The sequence below is a fragment of the Mauremys mutica genome, unplaced genomic scaffold (assembly GCF_020497125.1).
Source record: "Mauremys mutica isolate MM-2020 ecotype Southern unplaced genomic scaffold, ASM2049712v1 000539F_np12_subseq_1:119545_obj, whole genome shotgun sequence".
Lineage (NCBI taxonomy): Eukaryota > Metazoa > Chordata > Testudines > Geoemydidae > Mauremys > Mauremys mutica.
This window is the reverse complement of record NW_025422997.1, coordinates 894-16,099: the sequence shown is the minus strand read 5'-3', so window position 1 is coordinate 16,099 and position 15,206 is coordinate 894.

The following is a 15,206-nucleotide window of genomic DNA, read 5'->3' as shown; positions in this document are numbered from 1 at the left end:
GGGAAAACAAAATTCCCCAAACTGAAAATTTTCTGCTGAGAAACCACTACTAGTCTGTTTGGGGACTTTGGTTTGAATGTACTATTATTATTCTCTTCTGATTTCTGAATCAGTTTTGTCATCCAGGTGTATTTCCAGCTGTTGAGTTGTGGGGGATAGAGGCCAACTCATAATGTCTCAACCCCACCTTTCATAGTTTCTTCCAACTGGCTAGGAAGTACCTTTGCTAGGATGTGCCCATTGTCGCTGTGCTATCTCGGAGACGTCTGCATTGTACACGGTTCCTGGGATAGTGCTTGGGAGTGTGGATCCCTTTAATGGGCCAGCAGCGAGTCTGGCTCCTCCATTGTCACACCTGAAAGGCTGGTGGTGGGCATTTCCCAACCTCATCTCAGTAACACACACAGAGCAAAACTTCCCAGCCAATGCTACACACACAATCTCTCACAATATTAATGTTCAACAGACCAAAACTTTTGAAATGATACCTCACCAGGCAGACTTTGTACAAACTGTATCATCATTATATGAGATCAGTGAATATGGGGCTTCCAGGTGCTGCTTTGAGCACAGCGTGCCACCCCTGGGCTGACACTGCAGTGGAGACGGACCCTTAGAGTCCATCTCTCCTGGGATAAAGATGGCAGCACGGCTGGCCTGGACCATCTGATGTGGGCTCATGAAGCTAAAGCTGAGAGGCTAAAAACTGTGGTGCAGATATTTGTGTTCACACTGAAGCCTGGGTTTGGAAACCCTCACCCCTCGTGGGGTCTCAGAGGTTGGGCTCAAGCCCATATGTCTGCCCTGTAATTTTATAGTCTTGCAGCCCAAGCCCCATAACCCTGAGTCAGCTGACCCAGGCTTTGCAACAGGTTAATCACAGTGCAGACATAACATTAGGTTACGTCTCCAGTGCAATGAAACACCCACGACTGGCCCGTGTTACATTAATCAGGGTCATGCGGCTTGGGCTGTAACGTTGCAGTGTCCGTGTCTCGGCTCAGGCTCAGTCCCCTGCTCCAGGAGCCCAGAAGGTTGGGAGGGGGTTTAGCAAGTGGAAATGGTAAAACCGCAGGGGAGTATTACCCTGGACTCATGGCATTTCTCCATTGGTCTGTCTGCTCTGGGGCAGGGACAGAAACACGTCCTGCTGCTTTTGTTATTTCAAAGGGCGGGTTAGGATTTTCATTCTCAGACACGGTGCACTAAGCAGGACTCAACCCTCGGCATAAACTAAACGAGCTGCCCACAGATTCTGGCAGCCACAATGAGCATTTGGTGTGAGAGCTCAGACCTGCCCCTGTCCCAGAGGGACGGGGTCGTCTGTGAGGGGACCGGACCACTGACCTATCAGCTCCTAACTCCCAAACTTTCAGTAACTCTATCATCAGTGTCTGTGAGTGTAATTTAAACCAGAAGAAAAACCACACTAGGCTAGACCGAAGGTCCATCTAGCTCTGAATCTTGTCTTCTGACAGTAGCCAATACCAGGTGCCCCAAAAGCAACTCAGTAAGGTACCACTGGAACCTGAACCCAGGATCCCCTGTATACAAAACAGTGGTTTTAGCCAGCTAAGCCATGGTGCCTACAGTTGCTGAAGGGATCATGTCTGCACACACCTGACTCTCTGCCAACCTCCATCTGGGCCTGACAAGCTTTGCTTGTGTTTGGATTCAGTAAAGCAGAGGAGCAGGGGAAGTTTTACTCCCAAGGTTCTTTGGACAGGTCTACACTACAAAATTAGATCGGTGTAACTACATTACTCAGGGGTGTAAAAAATTTACCTCCCTAAGCAATGCAGTTAAATCAGCCTAACCCCGGTGCAGATAGCACTGTGCCAACAGGAGGGCTTCTCCCATCAGCATAGCTTGGGGAGGGGCTTGGTTAGTGAAGATGAAGAGAATAGGTGGCCCATGGCTCTTGCATTTGGGGAGGCTGGGTGTGAGCGCTGGAAGCTCCCTAGAAGTGGGGGGCCGATTGGTGCCCAGACCATGGCACTGCCCCCCCCAGCCTTCTCCTCTCTCTGAGGCCCCACCTGTGCTCCCCCCTTGCTCCTGTTTGGCCACTTCCCACCCCCGCTCTTCCTCTTTAGCTGAGGCCTGCTGATCCACCTTTTGCTCGCTCCTCTCCTCCCCCAAGGCCTTCCTGCCTCCTGCTCGTGCCTCTCCACCCCCTACCACAAGGTCTGCCCACCAGCTGCCACCTCCCTGACCCATCCCTGGAACCCACCCTGCCCACCACCCACACCTCTGTGCCCCTCCCCTGAGACCTGCCCTGCCCACTGCCCCCACCTCCAAGACCTGCTCTGCCCACCGCTCGAACCTCTCTGCCCCTCCCCTGAGACCCACCCTGTCCACGTCTTTCTTCGGTCGTCTGTTGTTATTTCATGAAACATCAAGAATGGAATAAAAAGCTGAGTTTACTCCAGGGTGAGGAAAGAAAGGAGCCACCAACCCCTTTCTAACTGTTTTAACTAAACAGCTATTGAATGTCCTCCCTATGCCCCTTGTGTCACCAGAGCACATCCCTGCTAGCAGTTCGTGGATGGCAACAGAGAGCAGTGCACTGTGGGTAACTATCCCACTGTGCAACTAGCTGCAGGGTGTTTTGGGAAGGGTTTGCAATGCCTCACGGACTGGTACAGCATCACATGATGCAGGTTTCTCTATCCCACCGTTCCACGGGCATCTTACTAGATTACCAGCTGCTTTTCAACCGCAATGTGCGTGGCGGAGTAGAGACTGTTTGTGTTCTGGGGAGAGACAGTGTGTGTGTTGGGGAAGAGTGAGTGTGTTGAGCTAGGTAGGAGCGGATCATTATTATCCCTACTTGAAAGAGGGAGAAGCTAAGGCTGAGAAAGGAGAATTGACTTGTCTGAGGTCACACAGCCAGTCAGTGGCAGAGTTGGGAATAGGACCCAAGAGCCCTGATTTTCAAACTAACCTTTGGATCTTGAATTTCATACATTGAATGACCTGAATAATGTGCTCTCATATGAGCTCCAGACCAACAACAATGCACAGGAATTATTCAGCAAGTATTTGAGGAGAACTGCAATGTTAGAGAGAATCATGAACTGCTCAGAGACCATTAATGCAGAGAAGCCGCAAAATTCATCAAACACAGAACTGGTTCTGACTTATTTCCTTGGTCTTAAAAGAGAACAAGGACCTGAGACTGCTCCCTGTCAATAACCCCCTGCTCAGCCAATCAGGGTAGAGACTGAGGACGGGAGGCTGAGGGTTCTCACCAGAGAGCCCAAAGGATGGCCCAGGTCACTGGTGGGGATCACTGCCCGAGCACTATTTCAGCCCCACATTTTTGGGTGGACTTCCCACAGTGGGAGCTGCAGAGCACTCCCCTGCAACACACAGACACACACACCTCCTGGTGTTGGGAGGGGAACAGGAGAAAGGACAAAAGAAGCAAGAAACGAAGAGAAAGGAGGGAGGGAGGGATGGAGGAAAAGGGGAAACAAAAAGGACAAACCCTAATGTCCACAGTGATTCTGAGGGACAAAATCCCAGGTGTGGAATAAAATTCTGCCTCCTTAAACTCATGTTTTCCATGCCTAGAATTCAACTGTCACCAGATGGATCAGACTGAACAGGTTTCAAACCTCGAGGAGGCTCTTACCTTCTAAACAGGGATGGCTGTTTTCTAGTAAAATCACTAAAAGGGAGGGAGAAAACTCGAAAGAGGTTCCTCCTGGCGCTCACGTCCGTGAACCCGAATACTCTCTCTGTCCTCAAAGAGAGACCTGGAGAAGGAGACTTGCTGCAGCAAAGCCACAGGGGTCTCTGAGGTTTCCCTGGCCCCTCATCCCTGTCCTGCCTGCCTGATGTCAGCATCTCTCTGTGAGGTCACCACCTACCCACCACCTTGGACCAATAGTCTGAGGTCCTGCAAAAGGCCTTTGTGATGTCACTGCCACACCCCTCCCTTGCTGTGCCAATGTCCTGCTCCTGGCCAGGCACTTTGGAGGTTTGAGCTACTCCCTGTGGATCACCCCACTCAAGGAGCGTTCGTTCTAGGCAGCAAGCCAGCTAGACAGGGAAACATCAGATGCTGCTCCCACTGCTACACTCAGTTTTTCAGAAATGAGTCGACTTTATGGCCAGAAGAGACCATTAGAGCATCTAATCTGATCCCCTGAGTATCACAGGCCTCCTGTATGACACAAGAGCTACTTTTGGGGAAAACATATTCCAGAAAGGCATCTAGTCTTCATGAAATGACATCAGGAGATGGAGAATCCACCACTTTCCTTGGTAGCTTGTTCCTGTGGTGAATCATCCTCGCTGTTGAATTTTTGTGCCTTAGTTGTAATATGAATTTGTCTCTTTTCACCATCCAGCCATTGGATCTTGTTATGCCTTTCTCTGCTCGATTCAAGAGCCCTTTAATACCCAATCTTATCTCTCCATTAAGGCACTTCAACACTTCAGTGAAGTCACCTTTCAATCTTCTTTTGATAAGCTAAGCAGGTTGAGCTCTTTCAATAGCTCACTAGAAGGTATTTTTTCCAGTCCTCAGAACATTAGGTGGCTCTTTGCTGCCCCAGCTCCAATTTCACAACATCTTTTTCAAACGAGGACACCAGAACTGGAGGCAGTATTCCAGTATCAGTCTCACTGATGCCGTGTCACCTCCTGTGATGTTATTGACATAATCTGTAACTGTATAGCTCACCGTTGCGACCACTGTTCTATATTTGCAGCCAATATTACAGAGAAGTGGTCGTGTAAGGGGTCTATGGAGAGGTTCTGATTGGCTGATTATAATGATGTGATCTCTAGATGTGTATCGTTTTTTTGTAGTTGACATTATGTATATTAGCTCTATGCTGCCTGTATTTCAAACTTGTGATCTGCTTCAGGGAATGATACCTTTGTTTAATTGATGAAAACATAAACTAGACACTTAGAGGATTGAACTGATTTCAGCAGATGGACAGCTTTGCTAGGTTTTTATGCATTTGGACAGCGAAATGTTGAGTGTTCACATTCATTTCAAGCATCCTCGTATGGTGGAGCTCCTGAACATAATGGAGAACGGAAATGAAAATGTTTTTCTTTTTTTAAGAGGGCACTTGGGTTTGAACAAAGGACCACTTAATCTACAATCAAACACTCTACCCCTGAGCTACACCCCCATTACAACAGGAATGTGGAATCGCGGTCTCCAGGACTTTGAAGGACAGACCCTGCTTCATCGAGCTCCTTTGCCATTCCCAGACCACAGGTGGTTTTAAAAATGGGGTTTGAATAAACTTCTTAAATGTGGTAAACACCACAGCTTGCACCCCCACTGATATAGCTTCTCCCCATGACAGAGCTGCCACCTCCTGGGGAAGTGGATTGACTACACCAACAGGAGAACTCTCCCCCCTCAGCATGGAGCAGTGGTTCTCAAGTTGTGGGTCAGGACTGCAAAGTGGGTTGTGACCCTGTTTTAATGGGGTCACCAGGGCTGGCATTAGACTTGAGGGTCCTGGAGCCAAAAGTCTGAGCCCCCCCACTCAGGGCTGAATCCCTCAGGCTTTGGCATTCCCCCCCCCCCCCGAGTGGACAGGCTTGGTGCTTCTTTCCAGGGCTACGTATTAAGTTATTTTGGCAGAAGGAGGTTGCAGGGAAAGGACGTTTGAGAAACCCTGGCACAGAGCATCTCCATTACTGAGCTGCAGCAGCCTAGACTCACTGTTTGAAACATTGACCTGGCCTTAGCCTCTGAATATGTCTAGGCTTGGCTCCCTATGGCACTGTTGTGATCAGACCCTGGAAGTGCAGCCATGGAGACACCACACACCAGCCTTGCCTAGCTGGCAAGGATCAGACCTTCACAGAAAGACACCCATGGTTTTCTAGTTCAGCTACCTAAGGCCTCAGCCAAAACCACTTAACACAGGGGCCTTTCTACACTCTGGTTCTGTTCTCACTGAAGGGTCATTACAAATTGTTTGCTCAGACCAGCTTCCCCAGCACACTCACTGCTGTGAAGCTCTGTACGTGTGGCCATGGCTGAACAGCAAGAATTCCTGCCCATTTCCCTACTGGCTGGAGCATGATTAGAGTGTGTTTGTGGTTAATGATGTTGCTGTAGATTGTTCATTCCCTGCCTTGGCAATTCAGACAGTCCCTTTTCCCATTGTATCGCCAGCACCTCTGTGAGTCCAATAACAGAGGCAGGTTTTCTCTGGGCAATGAGATTTTTGAGGGCATTGGTGGCTCCTTTCTTTCCTCACCCTGGAGAAACTCAGCTTTTTATTCCATCCTTGATAACTCATGGAATAACAACAGCAGCATGAAGAGGAGAGTGAATATCTCACTGCCAGGGGGAAGGTGGACGCATCCCCTCTGTCTGACCATTGCCATTGTGGGAGAGAAGGTTTCAGTGGAATCGAATGCCCTGGCTCAGACAATAGACACAGGGAGGTTTTGCTGTTCATGGATCTGTGCAAAGGAAATTGTGTCTGTGTGAAAATGAGGAGGGATATGAAATGCCCACGTGGTGGTGCCTAAGGCAAAAGGGAACCCTAGAGGAATAGAACAGGATAAGTTCTCAAGCAACACATTTCTTACTTTGCCCATCTGTTAGTTTTGATGATTATCGATGGAAAGATTTTGCCATTGGGTCGTGTGTTTACACAGAAATTGACATTTACCAACAAATACGTAATTCTTCCAAGCCTGCCTAGTCTGCTGGTGGTGAGTTTAGAGGGACACACTCACTCTTCCCACCCCCATGCCGGGCTGTGCTCTCCAGAATGTCAACTTCCCACAGAGCTGGGATCCTTCCCTCATCTCCCCCCAGACCACTGCCCCACCCCCAATTCTGGGGTCCCCTTCCAACACTGTCCAACTCCCCTGCTGGCAGGATCCCTTCCCATTCCTTTCATTTCCTGCCTCCCCTCTGAGCAAAAGCTCTGCATTGTTCCCACGTTGGGAATTGAACCACGGCCACCTGGGTGAAAAACCAGGAATCCAAATCACGAGACCATATGGGACTTGTACAGTCAATAGCACATTTACACCTAATAATTCAAAGAAGCCATTCAAAAAACCTTCAAAATCAGACTTCAAAGAGAAATTGCAGAGTTACAATTGATTTGCAAACTTAACACCATTAATTTGAGCTTGAATAAGGACTGGGAGTAGCTGGCTCACGACAAAAGCAATTTTCCCTCTCTTGGTATTGACACCTCCCCATCAATTATGGGGAGAGGACCACATCCACCCTGACTGAATTAGCCTTCAACACTGGTTCTCCCCTTGTACGGTAACTCCCGTCACTTCATGTTCCAATCTATATTTATGCCTCTATCTGCAATTTTCACTCCATGCATCTGAAGAAGTGGGCTTTTTACCCACGAACGCTTATGCCCAAATAAATCTGTTAGTCCTTAAGGTGCCACCGGACTCCTCATTGCTTTTAATTCTAAGATGATCTTAACCCTTTCAGTACCCTTACAAACTCAGATGCTTCTCACCACAGGCTGGCTGGTGGCTTTTCAGCCAGGCTCTCCCCTTTCATCAGCGCTTCAGTTGCTTGGTGTGGGGGTGTCTGTAGATGTAGGTGACAGAGAGAGATAAAGCCTGGCAAATGTCTCTCCTTTTATCATGTCCTTTCTTCCCTCATGGCTTCCCCCCCCCCCTTCAGAGTCAGGTGAGCATCACTGCGTCTCTCCAAGCAAGTCTGAGCAATTCCCCTGGGGTGTCCTCATGCAGGTGAGTCATTGCATTGTAGCTCCCTTGCTGGACAATGGCTGTCGATGGGTTGTTTGACACCCTGTCCGGGTGTTGGTTACTTTCCTTGCTGTTGCCACTAGGGAGCTAATATTTGGCTGACTCCCCCACCTTGCAGCACAGTGACAACCACACTGCACAATTCTCATAACTTCATATGCACGAATGGTCTACATCTATGGGTAGAGAAATGACTTTCAGCAGATCATATCCTTTCCCTGATACCTTACAAGTCATGCTCTCTATGTAAGATCACGAAGACATGAAAATGAGGATTATGGGGGTTACAGCCGCTCCCCCAAAGGTATAGAATGTCATATAGATTCTATGTTCATTTGTTCTGTAACAGCATTACAGAGATCCAATGACTGACCAATGGCATTTCCAAATGCTAAAATAGCAAGCAATGTCTGTCTCTCATTGGCCATCAGCGATTGAAGATATGGTTTAATGAGCTGGAGCTTCAAGGCGAGGGTGGCTCTGTCCACTGCCTTCCATTGCGCTGCTGGTCCCCAAGTCCTTGGTGGCCAATATGTGACGCTGGGAGAAGAGAGTGGGGTGGCAAGTGGTGGCAGGACTTTTGCCACCAGGGTCTAGCTGCCCAACTTCCTCCTGGTACTGCTGGCCCCCCGTCACCTTCAGGAAACCCAGGAACTAAGGCAGGAATAGGGCGAGGAAGCGAGTAAAGCCGAGCAAGGAAGGCAAAAGTGAATCTTGTCTTCATGGGCTCGCAATGGGCCGCAGTGACGTCCTTTTTCTGTGCCACAGCTGACAACAACATCCCAGACAGAAAAGCAGGAGGCCAAAAAGAAACCGAGCAGCTGCTGAAGTAGTTCAGTTGGGAGCGTGCTAGACTAATAGGCTCTTCTATCCCCCTTTGTGCACGGGTGGGATGTTTTCTGAAAGTGCAGCAGTGCCTTTAACTGCCACGAGTCCCTCATTTCAGGCTATGCAGCAGGAAAAGACAGCATGGGCTTCTGCACCGAGTTGGCCCACCTGACCTTTCATTCTTCTCTTGCTCTTTGTCAGCAAGGGGAAGAAAAAGAAGCTCTCCCTCAAGCTGGAGTCACAAGGGCGATGTAAGGACGACTTCCTGAGCCCCGGCTCCCGTCCTCTGCTCTGCCAGCTGACATATTGAAGGGCTCTCACCACTTTCTCCAGGTTTGTCCATCGGTCTGTGCCAGGGTGAGCAACAGCCAAGCGGATGGAGATTCTGTAGTGTAGTAGTTATCACATTTACCTAACACGCAAAAGGTCCCTGGTTCAAAACCAGGCAGAAACATGCTGGCTTCCTTTTCCCAGATCCCCTTACTGTTCAAGAAGGCCTCCTCCTTCTCCTATTGGCCTGTCCCTGGGATAACTCCAACCCCTGCATGACAGAGGGTGCTGACAGCAGTGGAGAAAGCATCTTGGCGTCAGGCTGGAGAACCTAGAGGAGTTAGGCGTATCACCTTTTGGAGGCTTGTGGCTTGGCCTCCTCTGCTGTTGGAGGTTGGCTGGTGGAGGCCGGCTCTTCCTGCTGTCCTCCTCTGCGTGACTTGCCAAAGGAGGAAGTGAGGCAGGAATGGGGCAAAAGAGGAAAGTCGAGCTGAGGAAGGCAGGGCAGAAAGTAAGCACCTCACTGCGGCAAAATGGGGTGAGTAGAGCATCACTATTCGTTCTGCAAAGCCGGGGGAGGTGCGGTTGGCTGCTGGGAGGCAGAATCCTGTGCCTGCCTCTTGGCTTCCCAGGGATGGCTCCTTGCAGCCCAGGAGAAGCGGGATTCTAGGGGGACGGAAAAGCAGCAATGGCGAGGCTGAGTGGGCTCCTTTCTGGCCGAAATGGTGGGCTATGGTGGGTTTGGGAGTTGCCTGTAAGCCATAAGTGGACTTTATGGAGTGAAAACCGCTGGTCCATTCTGGCTGACCTGGGGGAGCCATTAATGACTTGGGAGTGGGGGCCTGTGAGCAAATGGGATCCAGGAAGCCCCAGCCTGCCCCTCCAGGAGCCGAGTCGTCTTCTTCTCTCCTGCCATGGGGAGCCCGGCCTTAAGCCTGCTCAGCATGGACTGCAGCTCAAGCATTAAGCCTTCCTGTGTGCATAACCGAACTACGGCCTAGTGTAATAAGGTGTAAAGTTTAGATTGTGAATTTATCTTTAATTTCCATGGTAACTTACTTATAATCCTTAAAACTCCATCTTTCTGTAGTTAATAAATCTGTTTTATGAAACTGGTGTATTTTGCTTGAAGTACTTGGGAAATCTGAGCTCCATTACAAGGCTGGTTCATGTACTATTCACAGTGAGGGAGGGGTGGACCCTGCGTAATAAACTCACTATTGTGTCATACAGGAGGCCTGTGATATGCAGGGGGTCAGATTAGATGCTCTAATGGTCTCTTCTGGCCATAAAGTCGACTAATTTCTGAGAAACCGAGTGTAACATTGGGATCAGCATCTGATGTTTTCCTGTCTAGCCGGCTTGCTGCCTAGAACGAATGCTCCTTGAGTGGGGTGATCCACAGGGAGTAGCTCAAACCTCCAAAGTGCCTGGCCAGGGGCAGGACATTGGCACAGCAAGGGAGGGGTGTGGCAGTGACATCACAAAGGCCTTTTGCAGGACCTCAGACTATTGGTCAAAGACTATTAGTGGGAAGGTGGTGACCTCACAGAGAGATGCTGACATCAGACAGGCAGGACAGGGGCGAGGGGCCAGGGAAACCTCAGAGACCCCTGTGGCTTTGCTTCCGCAAGTCTCCTTCTCCAGGTCTCTCTTTGAGGACTGAGGAAGTATTCGGGTTCACAGACGTGAGCGCCAGGAGGAACCTCTTTCAAGTTTTCTCCTTCCCTTGTAGTGATTTTACTAGAAAACAGCCGTCCCTGTTTAGAAGGTAAGAGCCTCCTCGAGGTTTGAAACCTGTTCAGTCTGATCCATCTGGTGACAGTTGAATTCTGAGCATGGAAAACTCGAGCTTAAGGAGGCAGAATTTTATTGCGCACCTGGGATTTTGTCCCTTAGAATCACTGGGGACATTGGGGTTTATCGTTTTTGTTTCATCTTTTCCTCCATCCCTCCCTCCTTTCTCTTTGTCTTTTGCTTCTTTTGTCCTTTCTCCTGTTCCCCTCCCAACAGCAGGAGAGGGTGTGTGTGTGTGTGTGTGTGTGTGTGTGTGTTGCGGGGGAGTGCTCTGCAGCTCCCACTGTGGGAGGTCCACCCAAAAATGTGGGGCTGAAATAGAGCTCGGGCAGTGATCCCCACCAATGACCTGGGCCATCCTTTGGGCTCTCTGGTGAGAACCCTCAGCCTCCCGTCCTCAGTCTCTACCCTGATTGGCTGAGCAGGGGGTTATTGACAGGGAGGAGACTCAGGTCCTTGTTGTTCTCTTTTAAGACCAAGGAAATAAGTCAGAACCAGTTCTATGTTTGATGAATTTTGCTGCTTCTCTGCATTAATGGTCTCTGAGGAGTTCATGATTCTCTCTAACATTGCAGTTCTCCTCAAATACTTGCTGAATAATTCCTGTGCACTGTTGTTGGTCTGGAGCTCATCTGAGAGCACTTTATTCAGGTCATTCAGTGTCTGAAATTCAAGATCCGATGCTTAGTTTGAAAATCAGCGCTCTTGGGTCCTATTCCCAACTCTCCCACTGACTGGCTGTGTGACCTAAGACAAGTCAATTCTCCTTTCTCAGCCTCAGCTTCTCCCTCTTTCAAGTAGGGATAATAATGATCCGCTCCTACCTACTTCACAGTGCGTGGAGGCAGGGTCGGCTCTAGGTTTTTTGCCGCCCTAAGCAAAAAAAAATTTGGCTGCCCCTATCCCAGCCCTGGGCTCCCCCTCACACCCTCCTGCTGCCCAAGCCCTGGGCTCCCCCCAACCTGCACCCGCTGCCGCCGCAGCTCTGGGCCTCCCCACACCTGCATCCCCCTGCCACCCCACCCCTGGGCTCTTCCCCCCCCCCGCAACCCACACCCCCTGCCATTCCAGCCCTGGGCTCCCCCCCCCACTTCCTGTGCTGCCCCAGATCTGGGCTCTCCCCTTCCCCCCCACCAATGATCCCCAACCCACACACCCCCTGCCGCCCCAGGCCTGGGTGCTCCCCCCGAACTGCACCCTCCTTCCACCCCAGCCCTGGGTCACTGGTAACTCGCTCCCAGGGTGGGTCATTCAGCAGGAATTTTGGATGTGCACAGAGCACAGACAGGATTGGTTCCCATATGGTTACAGAACTGCAGTAAAATGGAACAATTTTCAGCTTGTGTGATTGGAGGATACCTGGATGCATATTATAAGACTGTCCTCCATAAATGAGGAAAAGTTGAGGTGCCTTTATTATTCTTTGTTTCTATGGGGAATTTGCCAGTGCAATATCACTGTTTTCCTTTCAAACAAACAAAACTAGAAAAAAATGGCAATGGCTGTTGAAAATAGCAATTCCAGTCCTAATAATCCCTGGGAAGCATTTCTTGCTCAATTTTATCCTACTTTTTCTACAGCAAATGACAGTGGATCAGTATATTTGATTTGGGAGAAATGAAGTAACAGCTGCCCAAATTGAGCTCCAGCACTCCTGGATTTTGAGGTGTTCAAGTCTGGAAGGCAGGTGCTAGATTCTCTTTCTGAACATTAGCTAAATTTGGAAAGGAAAAGTCAATTTCTGCTTCCATGACTCAGAAGGGGAAATCCTTCTATGTGCCTGGTACTGTATCTAGATGTAAGTGGGGGAATGGTCCTGCTATTGTGGGGAACTTTCCTGGCTTCTGCACTACCCCGGTGAAGTGGGCTGGCAAAAGGAACTGAGTCCTCACTCCCACTTCCTTTACCCAGAGGCCTCCCTGCCCTTGAGGACTCCCCTGCCACTCTCCTGTCTGGCAGAGTCCTCGTAACCCCAACAAGGCTGGGCCCAGGATTCCTGGGGGACTCGACCCCATCAACCCTGCTGTGGTCACCCAGGACAGGGGCTAGGGCAGGGGTCTCAAACTCAAATGACCCCGAGGGCCGCATGAGGACTAGTGCATTGGCCCGAGGGCCGCATCACTGACACGCCCCCTTGCTGCCCCTGGCCCCACCCCCAATCCACCCCTTCCATGAGGCCCCGCCCCTGCCCTGTCTCTTCTCCACCTCCTCCCCTAAGCGCGCGGCTCCCCGCTCCTCCCCCTCCCTCCTGGAAAGTGCTAAGCGCCACCAACAGCTGTTTGGTGGCTTGGCGGCGGGACACTTAGGCGGCGGGTCCCGGAACAGAAGGGGCCCCCCACCGCCGAAGACTGGGCTGCGCTTCGGCGGCGCCGGGTCCCTCTTTTCCCCACCCCGGCCGGTCCCGCTTCCCACCCCGGCCCTGGCCGGTCTCGCTTCCCTCCCCCACCCCCCGGCCCGGCCCGGCCCGGCCCGGCCCGGCGGGTCTCGCTTCCCTTCCCCCCCCCACGGCCCGGCCCCAGCCCCGGCGGCTCCTGCTTCCCCCCCCCCCTTACCCGAGCGCGTCTCCGGCGAGGCCTGAGCTTCGTCCCGCTCAGAGCCGCGTGGTGAGGGGGCGGGGCTGTGAGCTTCACGCCGAGCGCAGCGCTCAGCCCAGAGCTCCCAGCCCCGCCCCCTCCCCACACGGCTCGGATCGGGGCGGGGCTCAGGCGCTCGGACGGAGACGCGCTCGGGTAAGGGGGGGGGGGGAAGCGGGAGCAGCCGGGGCCGGCTCAGGCGCTCGGACGGAGACGCGCTCGGGTGGGGTGGGGGGGAGAAGCGGGAGCCGCCGGGGCCGGCTCAGGCGCTTGGACGGAGACGCGCTTGGGTAAGGGGGGGGGGAGAAGCGGGAGCTGCCGGGGCCGGCTCAGGCACTCGGACGGAGACGCGCTCGGGTAAGGGGGGGGGGGAGAAGCGTGAGCCGCCGGGGCCGGCTCAGGCGCTCGGACGGAGCTCCAGGAGAGGGGCGGAGGCGGGAGCCTCCGCTTTTCTCTTGGGGGCCCGGGGCAAATTGCCCCCTTTGCCCCCCCCTCTGGGCGGCCCTGGGGAGCTCCGCGGGCCGCAGGGAAGAGCTCCACGGGCCGCATGCGGCCCGCGGGCCACATGTTTGAGACCCCTGGGCTAGGGTGTCCCTCTCTTTGCACTGCGCACCTCCCTGACCCACTGATCACATCATACAATTTAAAGCAAATACAAGTTATTTAATTAACAATAACATTTAAAAAATAAGAAAAAATGGGAAAGGTTAAAGGAAAACACATCACCCTGCTCTGTGGCAGGGACCATCACAAAAAGTGTCTCTGGACATCAGGGCACTTCACAGTCTGATCCTTGTAGGTCCCAGGCCGCCTCCTCAGGCCCTGGCTGTGCTGCAGGGACGCTGCAGGCTGGACACTTGCTCTGGCGGTGGCAGGACACTCTCAGGCTCTGGGTGGCAGGACCCTTCTCCCCAGCATCACCCCCGCCCTGTCAGGGTTACGATCCCCCTCCAAGTCTGGCCTGCAGGGCCTCTTGGCTGAGGCGTCTCCCTGTGCTGGGCCCACTGCCCAGGGTCCCCCTCGCTCTCCCCAGCTGCTCACCGCACCCAGCTCCGGACTGCTCCAGCTCCGCTCTGCCTCAGCACGGCTGCTGCTTGCTGCTCTGCCTTCAGCTCCCTGGGCTGCTTGTCTGGCCTCTCTGGCTCCAGTTGTTACAGCTCTGCTCCCAGGGCAGGGCTGCTCTCTCTGGGCTGTGCTCTGGCTTTGGGGCTGCAGCTCTGCTACCATCAGCTCAGCTTGGGTCCCCTGCTCTCTCCTTAGCTCGGCCCCACTCCATGTGACTCAGACAATTCCAGCTCACAGGGAGGACGGGACCCCCCTGGCCTCCTGACTCCTTGAATAGCCTGCCCGCCCTGTCAATCAGGCTGACCTGGAGCATTGGTCTCTCCACATTGTTCCTGGGGACTGTCAGTCTCAGGCTCCTGATTTCCCATCGACCCCTCCCTTTTTAGTGCTGGGAGCTAGCAACCAAACCCCCCACTGAATGTTAATAAGGGGGCAACCGTCCCCTTACATAAAGCATCTAAATCCCCTGGGCACAGCTCGCCAGGGCACAGCTTGGGAGCTGCTCTGGGAATAGATCCTGCAGGAAATCCCTTCCCCCCCGCTCTGCTAGCTTGTGTTTTGTTACAGCCCTGGAGATAATCCCGCTGCCTGCACGTGTTCCGCAGAGAATAGAGGAGCAAATTCTCTCCCTGTTCCCCCTTCCACAGCCATTAAAGAAAGGAATAAACCCCCGGCAGCGCCCTGCCCCACAGAGTCCCCCCCGTAAGGAGAGAGATGTGCAGTGACTAGGGCTCCAGCTCAGCGTCACCAGGTTTATATAACTTTTGGTGATGCCCAGAACAGTCCAAGTCCTGCCCGTCCTTCCTCGCCCCCCCCAAAGCTGTGGGAGGGAGTTTGGGTACATGAGGTGCAGGCTCTGGGCTGGGCAGGGGGTTGGGGTGCAGGGGAGGTGGGGGACAGACCCTGGGAGGGAGTTTGGATGTGGGC